The sequence below is a fragment of the Sceloporus undulatus genome, chromosome 6, assembly GCF_019175285.1.
Source record: "Sceloporus undulatus isolate JIND9_A2432 ecotype Alabama chromosome 6, SceUnd_v1.1, whole genome shotgun sequence".
NCBI classification, from domain to species: domain Eukaryota; kingdom Metazoa; phylum Chordata; class Lepidosauria; order Squamata; family Phrynosomatidae; genus Sceloporus; species Sceloporus undulatus.
This window is the reverse complement of record NC_056527.1, coordinates 54,989,212-55,004,150: the sequence shown is the minus strand read 5'-3', so window position 1 is coordinate 55,004,150 and position 14,939 is coordinate 54,989,212. Positions and strand designations below refer to the sequence as shown.

Genomic DNA, 14,939 nt, shown 5'->3' with positions numbered 1-14,939 from the left:
ATGTAAAGGAACGACATACTTTCTCTTTTGTTAAGCATGTATTAATGTGGGTCTATATGTTTCTTGTGAGTTTATATGTGTTATTTGCTTCTTTTAAATATTCTAATAAAATTATTTAAAAATTTTAAAAAGGAAAGGAAAAAGAAAAATTGCCCTACTACTTCCTGCCATCAAAATGTTGCAGTAAAGTTGGTCATGTATTGGGGGTGGGGGGGGGGAGAATGGGGTATGAAATTTAGCTCCTTGACCCATGAAAATTGCCCACCTCTGATATAAAATATTTGAAATATAGTTCCTTATGCTGTTGGGAACAGGGTAAGTGTGTGGCTGATAAACTAGACAACTGAAGTCTACAGACATCAGCAAGAGGGTTTAGTCAACAACCATGTGCTGGCATAGTGCTGAGTGAGGTATCATTTACCTCCACACCATCTCCTGCCATTTACAGGTCATAAGAGCTCAGAGATCTTTGAGCAGGTTGTCTTAAAAAGTGTTACATTACCATGTTAAATCAGCATTCACTTAATAACCCAGAGACAAAAATACTGCTTTGTGAACATAAAAAAATTGTTACACTAGGTCAAGTTACTGTTAAACAACCCAGTATTGGCTCTGCTGACTAGCAGTGACTTTCTGGAATTTCAGGAAACGATTTTCTCCTTCACCTCCTATGAGTTCTTTTTAACTGGATATATCAGAAATTAAAAATCAGGAATTAAGCCTGTGGTCTTCTGCATGTACAGGATCACCACAGGATCACTAGCCCATTCCAGATCTTATGCACTGTTGTGCACATCCCCAATAGTGTATATACCGGTACACTGCTTAATAAGAACATATAAGAAGGGCTCTGCAAGTAAGACACAGAACATCTCATTCAGCATCTGATTCAGTAGACATACTCATTTTGGAACTAGCAACTGAGACTCGACCTGTATATTCCCTCTAATGTCTCTCAATGTCAGAGAGGATTGTGCCTCTCAGTGTCAGAGAGAGGGAGTGCTACTATATTCATACCCTATTTGTGGACATCCTAGTTGACCATAATAGGAACAGAATCCCTTGATATGCGTTTTTATGCATCTTTTGGCTCTTTTAATTTTTGCTTTTAATACTTTTTTTAAAAAAGAGGCTTAATGCTGAATACTTTTATAAATCAATGGGCTAGTTAAGTTGAGACTAGCAAATTAATTTAGGCCATGGCTAGGAAATGTGTGGCTTTTCAAATTGGTGATGTGGTGGAGACAACGTCTGCTAGAGCCTAAAGGGCAAAAGTAGCCCTCTAGGGGCTGAAGCACACAGCCAATATCAGGCTGGGGCCATGGTGACTACATGGCCCACTCCCAAAGTGGGATACTGTCACTGTCCCAAACCAGCACCACCAGGGGCTGGATTAAATCCACCTCGGCCATGAAACTTACTGGACAAGTAACATACTTTCAACCTCAGAAGAAGGCAATGACAAATCCCCTCTGACCAAATATTGCCAAGAAACCCCTTTGATAGGTTCAGCTTAGTATTGCCATAAGTTGGAAATGACTTCAAGACACAAAACAACAACGGAGCTATACAAGGCCTCATTCACACTTAGCCTTTTATAACAAAGAGATCCCATTTGATGTGACACTGAAGTGAAGTTCTCACAACGTTTATCACAATTGAATCTCTCTGTGGTATTTTAACCGTAATGCCATTCACACCACCAGCATATTGATTTAAAATGGAGCTGCCATTCTGAATTCGTTCAATTGTTCTTTGGGTTTTTTTTAAATGTCAAACAAGTGATGCACATCTGCATCATTCTGCTTCCGTTGTTACATTTGGTGATTTGACTCTGCTTCGTTGTCACTTTTTCCACTCTCATCGCCTAGTGGTCTACCAGCTGGGGTCATGGGTCCTATTTATTGGGTGTTTTTTCATGCTATTTGGGCATATTTGCAATGCACTCTCTGCATTTGCCTCACATTTCATGGTGCCCATCTGCTTAGATTTGCACTTTTGAGGTGTCTTTATGAAGTGGAGCCCTTGATGGCTGTGTGAATGGCAAGGCAGAGCAGGAAGCAGCATTGTCCATTGCAGGGCAAGTTTTCTAAGCATGGTTATGTTTTGCCAGGTAACTGAAAGTACAGCTTTGGAATGTGGGATGCAGTGTTTTTACAAGCCTAGTCCTGGGAGGTGGTGGGTATATCCACACAGTTGAATTTTGGGACACTCTTGTGCCTTCAGTGTGGTCTGTCGAAAAGTGGAAGGAGGAGTTATGCATGCCCAGAAGACTGAGCTGCTGGTTGAAGAACTGCGGCCAGAGATTACCAGACAGAGCATATGCCTGCGGCAAGCCATTTTAATTGAGAAATGGGTCTCCATCGCTGTGTGGATACTTGCTAACCAACGTTCCTATTCCACACCTGCGAGCCAGTGCGAGGGTGTGTGTGTGTGTGTGGCAAATCCAAGGTCTACAACATTTTTGTCCAAGTGGTGCCAGCCATGGAGTTGGTGCTGTTTACCTTGGTGACCATAGAAAGGTGTGTATTTTTAGCCACTGTTACTCATAATCTGACTCCTCGTGTTACTTAACCATTTATTTGTTGGTTGATTAACTTATTTGGGGAACTAGAATCAGCACCTTGGATAGTTCAAACTACAGTAGGTTCACTGTACCAATGACTTTGATACAATCAGTTGCCATTGCTCTAGAGGCAGCAATTTCCTTATTCATGACAAAATAAGCACTCATGCCACTATCACAAGGGATCTTGTACATTACTGTGTCCAAAAAAAAAGGGGGGGGGGGGAATAAGATAGTACCAAATAATTTCTAGAGATCATTACCACAATTGACAGTGGGGATCACTAGCTTAGACAGATTTATAAAGGGATTTGAAACACATTCCTGCAGACGTGGTTTACCTGGAATATTGAAAAGTTTTTAACAAAGTCCCTCACTGCAAACTTCTGGTCAAACTTTGGAAATACGGCAAAAGAAAGGAGAGATGGTCTTACAGATAGGTAACTGATTGAAAGAATAGCAGCCTAAAACCAAGAGTTAGTTCCCTACTTGGGTAGAACCCATGAAACAATGGAATTTATATAAGTTTTTAGTTAGGAAGTCTCCACTGATTTAGTGGGTCTACTCTAGTTGAGACTAACCATTTGGTTTAGGCCAGAAAACAGAGGAAAGGGAGGGAGGACAGTTCTTGTAGTGACTATGAGATCAGCAATAAAGTGGTCAATTTCTCTAAGGATTCTGGAGAGCTTTTAGTCAGCTGCCCCCCAAAAATAGCTGTTCCAATCTCCATCTGAAACTTCTGCTTCAGAAGCACCTCACTTAATATTAGATGCTGGGCAGGAAACAGAAAGGGGGGTCCATGTATAACTTGCTGATAGGATCCCAGAATAATCCGGTTGTGCACTGCGTAAAACAAGTTACCTGTCAAAACGGAGCCTTTCATGTCCTTACTTCCATGTAATGAGTACAATCCAGGAAAAGAAGAAATGAATCCTAACCTAGCTAAGGTTAGTCATTATAAAGCCTTGAAATGTATGGAACAAATTAGATATGAGTCATCTCAGTGTTTTGCCTGGGACTTCGACACAACTAACTTCAGCTGTGCCATTGATTTCAATAGGGCATAATAGCATGAAACTAAGCATCTCTGCTCAGTCATATATAAGCCCTGCTGAATCATGATTTATATTCCCTGACAGATCCACTTAGGGGTGAAATCTTAAGGACACTGTAAACCAAGTCGGAATATGTTCATGCTTCCAATTCTAAACTCATTATGGATAGTCCCAGGAAATTACATAAAGCCTTATTTAAATCTTTGTATTTAGTGTTATGTTTCCTGGTGAATGTGTTTGTTCAGTAGGCTGCCATCTTCATTAACATTTTGCTCATAGCTTTTAAATTAATTATTTCTTCCCATCCTCTCACCCATGTATTCTCTTCCTATCCGTATCTGGCATGCAGGCCAAGAACATCCATGTACAAGTGTGAAATAAACTTTCGGCTTCTTAGCTGGATTATAGATTCTTTTCAGCCGTCGAATCCTGAAAAATTTTCCTGCAGAATCCTTGGCATCTAAAGAATCTCTAAAATCCAGGCCTGCCAGAAGTACGTTTTCTATAATTCGCTTAGTGCCTGTGTATTGAAGATAACTTTGAAAGCATTTGCACAAAAACACTTGTACAAACAAGGATGGTCACAGGGGGTCACTCCTGGGAAGATGTAATGCTGCTAAATTGAGAGCGTCATTCAGGTTTTTCTGTGGTACAGACTCTTCCTCCTTTTTGGATGCCCTAGACATATTTATTCCATCCCTTCGAATAAATGTGCTCAAATTAGCTAGTAAATCCCCATAAAATACTCAACTATAAATCCCCATAAAGTACTTAACTATATACTCAACTGTAAGTCAACCTCATGTATAAGTTGAGGGCAGGTTTTGGGGCCAAAATTATGGATTTTGATATGAACCATGGATAAGTCAAGGGTAAAATCAAGGGGCATGTAAAGGATGACGCAAAGGAAAATGGTGCCAAAAAACTGCCAGGCATAACTGCTTGTGCTCATCCTAAAGGTTGGATACATGAAGGTTTAGACAAGGTTTAGACCTCTAGTTTAGACAAGAGCTCTGGATCTAGGTTTTATTTTAACAGAAGGATTTTGTGGGAACTCCTATTCACATAGTAGAGAGGATCCATGCTTCTTTTTGGTGCTGCCAGGATGGCCTAAGCTCTCACCTTTTACCACTCTGTTCAGAGAAAGAGGATGACTCCTTCATAAGAATAGTACTTACATTGACCTGTGGATAAGTCGACTCAGGCTTTTGGGGTACATTTTTTGGCTAAAATTTATAGATGCGTACATGAGTATATACAGTAACACATATATATTCACACCAACACATACAAACGCACATGTTCAGACTGTATAAAAACTGACTGGGTGACCCACAGGCCAATTCACACTCTCTCAGCCTCGGAGGATGGCCAAAGCAAACCCTCCCTGAAGAAACCTTGCCAAGAAAACCCCAAGGGTTTCACTGCCTTACGGTCCCCATAAGTCAAAAATGACTTGGAGGCAAACAACAACAACACAACAATAACCACCACAACAACAAATCAATTTTTAAAGCATAAAGAGAAGCAAATCTTGTCTCTGGGACTCCCACAAAAGAAAAGGGTCATTGAGTCAGGAGGACAAAAAATGCAACCACAGGAGGTTGGAATGGAGGATGCGTCCTGGAAAAGGAGGACGCCTGGTCACTCTGAGCTCAAAATACTAATATCAATATAAAAGCCATGCTTCTGAATTCCTCCTGGAGAGGAGGTTGGACTGTAGTAGGACATGTCCTGGAAAAGGAGGACACCCGGTCACCCTGAGCTTAAAAGCACTCATATAAATATAAAAGCCATGCTTCTGCAATCTTCCTGGAGAGGAGAATGGAAAGGTAGGACATCTCCTGGAAAAGGAGGACGCCTGGTCACCCTGAGCTTAAAAGCACTCATGTAAATATAAAAGTCATGCTTCTTAGTCCTGTTCAAAATGGAGGACATTGGGGAATTCCTCCTGGACAGAATGTAGGACGTGTCCTGGAAAAGGAGGAGCCTGGTCACCCTGACCTTAAAAACACTCATATAACTAGGAATGCCATGCTTCTGAATTCCTCCTGGAGAGGAGGAGGAGGAGGTTGGGAAATGTAGGACGCGCCCGGGGAAAGGAGGACGTCCGGGGCCCCTTGCCCTGAACACACCCCTTCCATCCATCCCTCCCTTCCTCCTGAGAGGAGTAATATGAAAGGACAAGGGAGGGCCGGCCAGGAACTGGAAGCCTTGCTCCCTCCCTCTGGCTCTTACCTGAAGAGAAGCGCCGCCTGTGTCTCTGTGAGGAATCCGCCTCACTCTGACAGAGAGACCCTCAGCCTGGGAGCCTTATGCCACCAGGGAGGCCAATCCCACATGTTGCCTAGCATCGGTCACGTGACGCGCCAGAGCCAATCCTAGCGCAGCTTCCCAAAAGCGATTCCATTCGGCTCCTAGGAGGCTGCATCCACACTGGAGACATAACCCGGTTTGGAAGCGCTTTAACTCTTTGTCTCACTCTGTGCTATGGAATTCTGGGAGTTGGGCCCCACAACAAACTCCAACTCCCAGAATTCCATAGCCTTGAGCCAGACAAAGAGTTAAAGCGCTTCCAAACTGGATTATGCCTCCAGTGTGGATGCCTGTTGCTGTTGTTGTGTGGCTTCAAGTCGTTCCCCACACATAGAGTGTGACTGACACACACACACATACCCTAAAGAGAATATATACTGTAATGGGGTTTTCTTGACAAGTTTCTTCAGAATATAATATACTGTACTGTATTAGGGTTTGTCATGATGACATCTTCTGAGGCTGAGAGAGTGTGACTTCCCAAGGTCCAGGGTAGACTTTCAAAATGCCTTCCATTTCGAGCAAGACTAAGAAGCATGGATTTATATTTATATAATAATAATAAACTTTTATCTATATCCCACCTACTATGACTAGGACCGAGGCGGCTTACAATAAAACAGGGATATTGTGTATATATTGTTGTACTATTTTAATGATGTACACCGCTTTGTCTTAACAAAAAGTGGGATATAAACAAAAGTTTTATTATTTGTTGTTGATAAAAAAATCATACTAAAAAGATTAATTAAAAGAAATTAAAAACAAATAAACCAGAGGATGGGTTGCTTACGAGAAAATATTAGTGTTTTTAGCTTTTATTTTGTAATGTCCAACATTTTCTGAATGTCCTACATTTTCAGATGCCTCATCCTCCTTTGCGAGTCTGACACCTGGTCACCCTGCCAGGGCCACCCGTCATTGGGGTTTTGTTGGCATGTTTCTTCACAGGGGTTTTGGCACGGACTTCATCTGAAGCTGAGAGAGCGTGACTTGCCCAAGGTGGGCAAGTGGGGATCGGTGGCCAAACTGAGATTTGAACCCTGCTCTCCAGAGTCGTAGTCCAAGGCTCAAAGCACTATGCCATGTTGGCCCACAAGGAATTAGACATTTGTCACTTATTGACTCACAACAGTGAGGTCAATGGGGGTCATGCAGGTAAAACAGCCCCAGCTGTGAAAACAGAGGAAGGTGTCCAGGAGGGACACTCGCAGCGGTCCTTTCGGTGGGATGAGGATGGTGAAGTATGAGGAAGACAAACAGCAGATGTAGCTGAATGTGAATGAGGGCTTTGCAACAGCAGGGACAGGTTATTATAGAGATTAGAGGCAGGATTTACAAGCGCTCCATTAACCATAATGGAGCCAAAATGGGAAGCCCCATATTTAGCTGGGATAGTTTGTTTGTTTGTTTTTTTTTAAAAAAAAATTCTGAGAAAAACTTCATGAGGAAAAACAGGTGTTGTCGCTAAAGAGTATTTTAAGAAGTACGTCACAAGTGCATGTTTTCACCACCACCCCCCATCCCCACCCCCAAAAAGTCCCTTTCGAAGCGGTTTATAGTAAAATCTTACACATATCTACTCAGAAGTGAGCTCCATTAATCTTACTGGGATTTGCTTCTGTGTAACTGGCTACTGGGCTGCAGCCTAAGAAGTCTGTATTGTGACAGACTCAACAGGCACTTTTTGCAACTCCGACTGTCATCCTAACCATGCTGGCTGGGGGATTCTGGGATTTGTCATTGCAAGACGTACCTTTTCTAAACTGGGCATGTTGCATGTTTGAATGTCTCCAGATGCATGAGAGATTATCACACACAGACAGGATAGGGATGGGATCACTCCCCCGTCCTTATCCCGTCCATGACACGATTGCATGAAAGGCATTCATAACGTAGCACTGATCCTGTCATTACCCTGTCATGAAGCAGCACTGCATTAATACGAACACCCATTAATGCAAAATGCTGGGCAGTGCCACGTCAGTGACAGGACAATGACAGGATCAGCATGACATCATTCGCGCAATCGCTGTCACTTGTACTTTCCAGATGGGATAATGTCCGGATAAGTGCAACGTCATCTGAAAGTCTTTCCCGCAATTATGCGGGAAGGACAGGACAGACAGGTGACTGATATCTCACCCCAGTGTGATGATCTCCATGTTCTGTCGAACAACAGTTTTAGAATAAAGATAATGCAGACATCACATTTACATGCTCACTAAGGCATTTCACATGTGAACAACATGGCTCCTGGTATCCACGTACAACATTATGGTGCATATTCTGATTATTCAGGTTCAGTGCAGAAGCAAAGTTGTGAGATTCTATTTCTCAGGAAAGCCATTCTTGCAGTTAGATAATAATAGTACATGAACACCAATATTTAGTACAGTTACATGCAGAAGTACCCAAAAGATGTAATTCTTATAGAAGTGAAGTTCAATGTCTAAAATTATTTTGTCCCCAAATGCACATTTGTATACACATTCTTCTGAGGTATATTTGTCTTGGAGCTAAGAATGTCATAGAAGCATCCCAACAACAGCTGAAGAAAAAAATGCATTCCAATTTGCACATTCATTTGGGAGAGTGGATCAGGTGAATTTCCTTCAAAATGCAAACCAAACTTAAACATCTTTATATTGGTCCCATACAGACAGGCCAAAATAAAGCAGCTTTGGGTCACTTTGGACGTAAGCTGTTCAAATGATGCATGCATCCTAAGAGTCCGGAAGCCACGCCAAACCCATGCTCCAGTCCTAAGGAGGTAGGAAGGAGTACTTGATTCACACATTTAGATTTGATGGTCTTGTTTACCTGGATGTCCACATGTCTTGTGATACTGTCCTTTTCTCCTGGGAATCTGACCTAGTGTTCCTGAAAGGTCATTGATCTCTCAAAAACATGTTATCTCCAGATAACATGAAAATATGAGGATCCTGAAATACAGTGTGGGGTATACAGGAGGTGCTAACAATACCCATGTATGCACATGTGTCAGTGTAGAGTGTTATTCAAAGGTGGACCCATTGTCAATGTGGACCCACTTTCCTGCAAACACAACCTTTTCAGATTCAGATGTCTTAACTTTTACATTTGATTTCATCAAGCACATCAGAACAGCAGTTTAACAGTTTAAATCCACAAAGTAGGTTTCCCCAAACCACTTAGAAAATTTCATATATGAATGGGAATTTGAATCCAGGTTCCATTTATACAAATCTAGCACTCAATATGCCATACTGACCTTTGTAATTCCTCCAAATTGATAAGAGTGCATGCAGTGGTTAGAAATTCTGACTAGAGCAAAGACACCTATAGGTTAGACTAGAGGAACAAATTAAAGGCTTTATTATAGGAACTCCATTCTAATAACCTATTGTTTTATACGTATTTTGTAGATTGTACGCCATTGGCAGGTTTCATTTTTATTGATTTGATCAATTGTATGTACAGCACTGTGTACATTTACAGTGCTATAAAAATAAACTATAATAATAATAATAATAATAATAATAATAATAATAATAATAGGAAAGTTACTCAGGGTCCTAATCCAGTTTAGCGACACTCTAGGGAAGAGCTGAGAGGGCACTTTGGGAAAGAGAATAGATGGAAACATCCCTAAGAGTATCAGTTTACATCACAGAGGGGTCAAGATAGCGGATAAGGAGGGTGGACACTTTGGATCACTCAAACTGTCTAATGTTATTACTGCTGCCAGTTGTAAGGCATTCTTCAGTGCTAGGCGATATTGCACTTCCAACACAAATAAGTAGGCAAACCAAACTAATTTATAAGATTGACTCAAAATGCCTGCTCTGAAAGAACACTTAGCATTGCAACAATTCATTTTCTTTTGCCTTCTTTTTTTGAAGAAGCGTCTTAGTTATACAACCTCAGCAATTACAGCTTAGTTAGCAAAAACACTGATAATGCTAGGGATGTGACTGGAAAAGAATAGCAGATGAATGCATGTGACACTCGCCGTAGTATGATGTCCGAAGTGGTGGACTAAAATAGAATTTATATCTCGTCTAAAGATTTAAAATATATGTAAAATATTTGAAAGTTTTAAAAGTCTTCCATCAAGCCAATGAACTTGAATGGTTACCTTTTCACCTTTCTTCTTCTCCAGCATGTTTTTGTGTGAGGTAGCAGTAGAAGTATTTACATGGAGGAAAGGCCAGGGAAAGTGTTACCCAAAGAACAGGTGGGGAAGACTGGGGGTCCCAACCAACTGTCAGCGATACTTCAAATGTTGGGAAATTAGCTTTGCAAGAGGCTTGGGTAACCTTTGGACCATGTGCACCAATATATACCAGTACTAAATGGAGGACTTTTGGTTTGGAGTGAATTAAGATTTTATTTATTTAGAAAATAGGCAGAGTGAAATCACACACAAAAGATAGCAGTTTAAACAAAAACAGCATACAGAGCTACCCAAAATGGAAATATGGAAAGGGGACAGTAGAGTTTTTAGGGATTTGCATTGGGGTTATATTTGCCTTTCTGATGAGAAAACTTAGAAAGCTGAAGTGGCTCAGACTAGGAAGTCCAAAGGCAACATAGAACTTGCACAAAGTGCAGGTGTGTATGTGGGCTGGGCTGTGTGTGCAGTGGTTAGATTTTGAAATCATGTTTATACTTAAAACTAGCCCATCTGGCTAGGTAGCAAAGGCTGAATTACTTGTCCCAGGAATCAACAGTGGGATTCTGGACTGGTTGATGGTTTTAGCTTTAGCTTTACAGGAGGTAGGCAGACAGAGATTGGTTTAGTGCTTTCGATGCAAAAAGATCCTTTGTTTCAGGATTTGAGAGGAAGTGCAGATTACTTTGGGGAAGGAAGGAGTACTTTAGATTTGATGGTTTGTTTACCTGGATGTACATATGCCGGGGGGGGGGGGGGGCTATCCTTTTTTTCTTAGGAACCTGACTTAGTAGCTCCTGAAAAGTCATTGATCTCTCAGAAATATGCTATCTCTAGAAAAGAAATATAAAACTATGCACCCATTCACATTACCTTTTAACCTGGTTTTGAAATTGATTCTTCCATGTAAAGTTCATATTGGCCCCGATTCTGTCACAATCCATGTCGAGGCATGCACAAGGAAATGCCCCTTAGCGCGGGCTATCGAGATTTGGGCTAAAATCCATCTTTTCTGAAAAGACCAGGGTTCTGCAAAAAATGAACTTGCCCTCGATCATGATTGGGGCAAATTCAGGGAGGGATTAAGGTCAGAGGGCGGGCAGAGGTCAGAGCATTCCCTCCCCTTATTGGAAGGGAGGGGGAGGAAGAGGAGGAGGAGGAGGAGGAGGAGGAAAGAGCTGAAGGAAAAGGGGGAATCTGGAGGCAAGGGTGACAGGAGGCTAAGGGGAAATCAGGGTGACGAGGGCTGCAAAGGGCTGTAAGAAGGAGGGTGGAGGGGAGGGGAGAATGTGATGGAGGAGGAGGAGGGAGCTGTGGGAAGAAGAGAGCCATGGAGGGCATTCTATAATGGAGCAGGAGGAGGAGGATGAAGGAGCCGGGGGGAAGGGTCAGTTCAGGGCACCTCAGAGGGAGGGGATGGTTGGAAGGAAAGAGGAGGATTGCCAAGGGAAATTGGGCTGCGGGGCTAAACCAGGGGATGTAAAGAAATCAGGCTGCAGCAGAAGCAGCCTCTTTTATTTTTGACAATTTATGCGCATGATTTTTTGGGTGCTTGCTTGTGCTACTTTCATTTCCACTTGCTCCTGGATTATTATTATTATTATTATTTGTGTTATATGTGGATGCTACAGTCAGAATGCCTGCGCTGCATTTCCCTTTTATTCCCAATTGATTCCATGGGTCAGTTGGAACTGACAGGTCACTCTCTCTCAGCCTCAGTGGAAGGCAATGGCAAAGCTCCTCTAGCAGGAAGAAAAGGGTCAGTTCAGGTCAGGTCAAAGGCAGGGCATGAACGGAGCTCGCATCAGGCACCTCCCCCCCCCCTTTTATTTTTTAAAATTATTTTTGACAAAATATGCACATTTTTTTTCTTGAGGCAGATATATATAGATAGAACGTGGCTAGCAGCTTGTTCCCTTTCACTTTCATTTGCTGGCTTCCAGCAAAGGGGAAATGTTACAAAGGGCAAGACTTTCAAACAATGCAACAATTCGAATGTTACATTTGTTGCTCTATTTGGCAAATTGGCAAAATGATACATGTTTTTGCTACTGTGTCTAAGGAATTCAGGGGTAGCCCTGAATAGCTTTTAAAAGCCAAAAAGAATGCATAGCAATCGCATCCTTTTCTGGCATTTCTGAGGTGAAGAATTTATTATTATTATTATTATTATTATTATTACATGTGTAAGAGGCATTCTGGGGTGGCAAGGAGTGGGGGATACAGGATGCATTAGCTTGCATTTTGGGGCTGAAAATGGGGCCAAGGGTAGATCATAACCTGCACCGACCCAAATGCCCACAACACACATAGTCACACAAAAAGAGGTTTTTAAATTTGACAAAATGTGCGCATTTTGTGCCTGGCTGTTTAACAAAAAAGGAGGGGGGGAGGAAAGGTGCCTTCCAATGCCCCAATAAGTGCTGCAAACGTCACCTATGACGATAGCTTGATTGACAACAGGCGCCTTCATGGTACAGTAAACCCCGATTTCTGAAGAAGACATTCGGGTTAAAATGCCCCTCTTCTTGTAGTGGGCACTTACTAATGGAGAGATTCGGGAGCCCCCCCCCCCCCCGAATCTTCCCAGTTCCTTCAGGAGCAAACCCGCCAGTGGGAGATGTGGACCCCAAAATACAATGGGGGGTTTATGTGAGGAGCTTAACATCCCCCCAATAACATTCATGTGACCACTTGCCTTTTTAAACTTGGCAGGACAGCATACCCACCACAAAATTGCAGAGCCAAAAAACACAACAGGGGAGACAGAAAACACATTGGGTGAGAGGAATTAGGTGTAGGGTCTATCCAAATCCTATCAGTTTCAAAAGACATTTATTTTGTTACCTGTTTTAACATGCTTTTAACATATCTTCAAATGTCCTCAAAAGGAAATTTTTAAAGGTTGCTAAAAATGTCATTCTTGAACGTTTTGTTAGATGCATATATAGCCAAAAGAAGTTTCATTCTCAGTCATTATAATCTTTTTAATGTAATCTTGTCACATCCTTTTTAATTAAAAAAAGATTCACTGCAGATGGCCATTACAGTAGACCCTTGATGTCTGCTGGGGTTTGGTTTACTGTAGGGAGCCTCAATCCTACTTGGTGTAGGTGGGATATAAATAAAAGATGATGATGATGATGATGATGATGATGATGATGATGATGATGATGATGATTATTATTATTATTATTATTATTATTATTATTATTCCAGGGCCCCCTGTGGGTACAAAAATCTGTAGGTGCTCAAGTCCCTTTATATATAATGGCATAGTAAAATTGTGTCCCTCATATAAAATGGCAAAAATCAAGATTTGCTTTCTGGAATGTTTGGAATATTTTCAAGCTATGGATAGTTTTATTCGTGGATAGAAAAAAAATCTGTGGAAATAGAGGACCAACCGTACTTATAACTTGCTTCTTCCACAAGATAGAGGTAACTGAACTGGAGTTACCATTGCACAGTCCATGGCCATGTGTGTGGATAGCATCATTGCATACATGAGTTACTAAGTGGCACTGGACTTTGCTATGTTTGGAAGGCATCTGGACTTTCCTCTTGCTGTTTCTGTTCTTGTTGGAGCAAGAATTGGAAGGGGTGTTTGGCTTTCTGGTTGATTTTTTCTCTTCACAAGAGCACAGAGCAAGCATTTTATGAGTGTAGTCACTCCCTCGGAATGTAGTGGAGTCTTCTTCCTTGGAGGTCTTTAAGCAGAGGCTGGATGGCCATCTGTCGGGGATGCTTTCATTTGGATTTCCTGCATGGCAGGGGGTTGGACTGGATGGCCCTTGCGGTCTCTTCCAACTCTATAATTCTATGATTTATATCTGCTGTGTAACATGTGATAAATTCCCTTGGTGATTTTTTTTTTTTTTAAGGATTTCTTCACTGAAATGTTTTTACTCTGCTAGTCATTTAGGGTCAATATATGTAGGGTGTCAACTCATGCGTAATGAGTTGGTACTTTTTCTTAATGCTATAATCCTTTGTTTAGATTTTTTAAATTATATACATATATATATGTTTAAATGAGTCAAGAGAACATTATTTGGGAATTTTGTGCTGTCATGTCACTGTACATATTGACCTCCTTGTACTGTTCAAAACCTTTCTATTTGAATTGGCTCACTCCCTTCCACTCTCAAACTGCTCAGACTGCATTCATTACCTGCTGGTTTCTTGTTCATTACACAGTTCAAAGCAATCTGCAGTTAAATATAGTCATTTACATTTTTAAGGCAACACACTGTTTTAAATGTATCTTTCCATAGAACGCCATGAGCCATTGTTTGGGGGAAAACTGAAAATTAATAAATTCAGGCTAAGTTGTTAGACTGTGTCAGCAGCACCACCGGATTTCTGCCGAGTCTCCTGAGTATGACTTATTCAGCAGCATGTAAGACTGATGTCTGGCACAGGAACAAGATCCAAAACAGTCAAAGCACAGAACTACTCACTAGTTCCTACTTTATATCACTGATGCTTCAGCTATCATGGGAAACTTGGGTTCAAATTCCTATTAAATCATAAAGCATTAACTTACTCCTCTCAGCCTGTTCTGCTTTGCAGGGTTGTTGTGAGGATAATACTGAAGGGATGGTATCATGCCTGCCACCATAAGTTCCTAGCAGAAAAGGGAAATATAAATGTAAAAAATAAATAAAATATGATGAGTTGACATAGGCTCCTTACTCATAGGGTCAGAGGGGATGATGTCCTGCTCTTCAGTACAGTATCTTCTTTCTACAGCAGTATGAGTTAGCCAATCACTTTAGCTGTAGAGTCAATAACTCTAGCTATGAAGAAACTCAGCGACTTGATCCTAGAAACATTACATTAA

The 14,939-nt window shown here is 41.4% G+C and overlaps 1 protein-coding gene across 2 annotated transcripts in view; it reads right to left on the bottom strand.

Moving 5' to 3' along the window:
• Window positions 1–5,939, bottom strand: part of TMEM108 (transmembrane protein 108) — a 229,958-nt gene extending 224,019 nt beyond the window's left edge. For both annotated transcript variants that reach the window (XM_042470995.1, XM_042470996.1), the window contains exon 1: window positions 5,860–5,939. The gene's annotated coding sequence lies outside the window, so the exon portion shown is untranslated. The remainder of the gene's footprint in view (window positions 1–5,859) is intronic.
• Window positions 5,940–14,939: the final 9,000 nt, after the last annotated feature.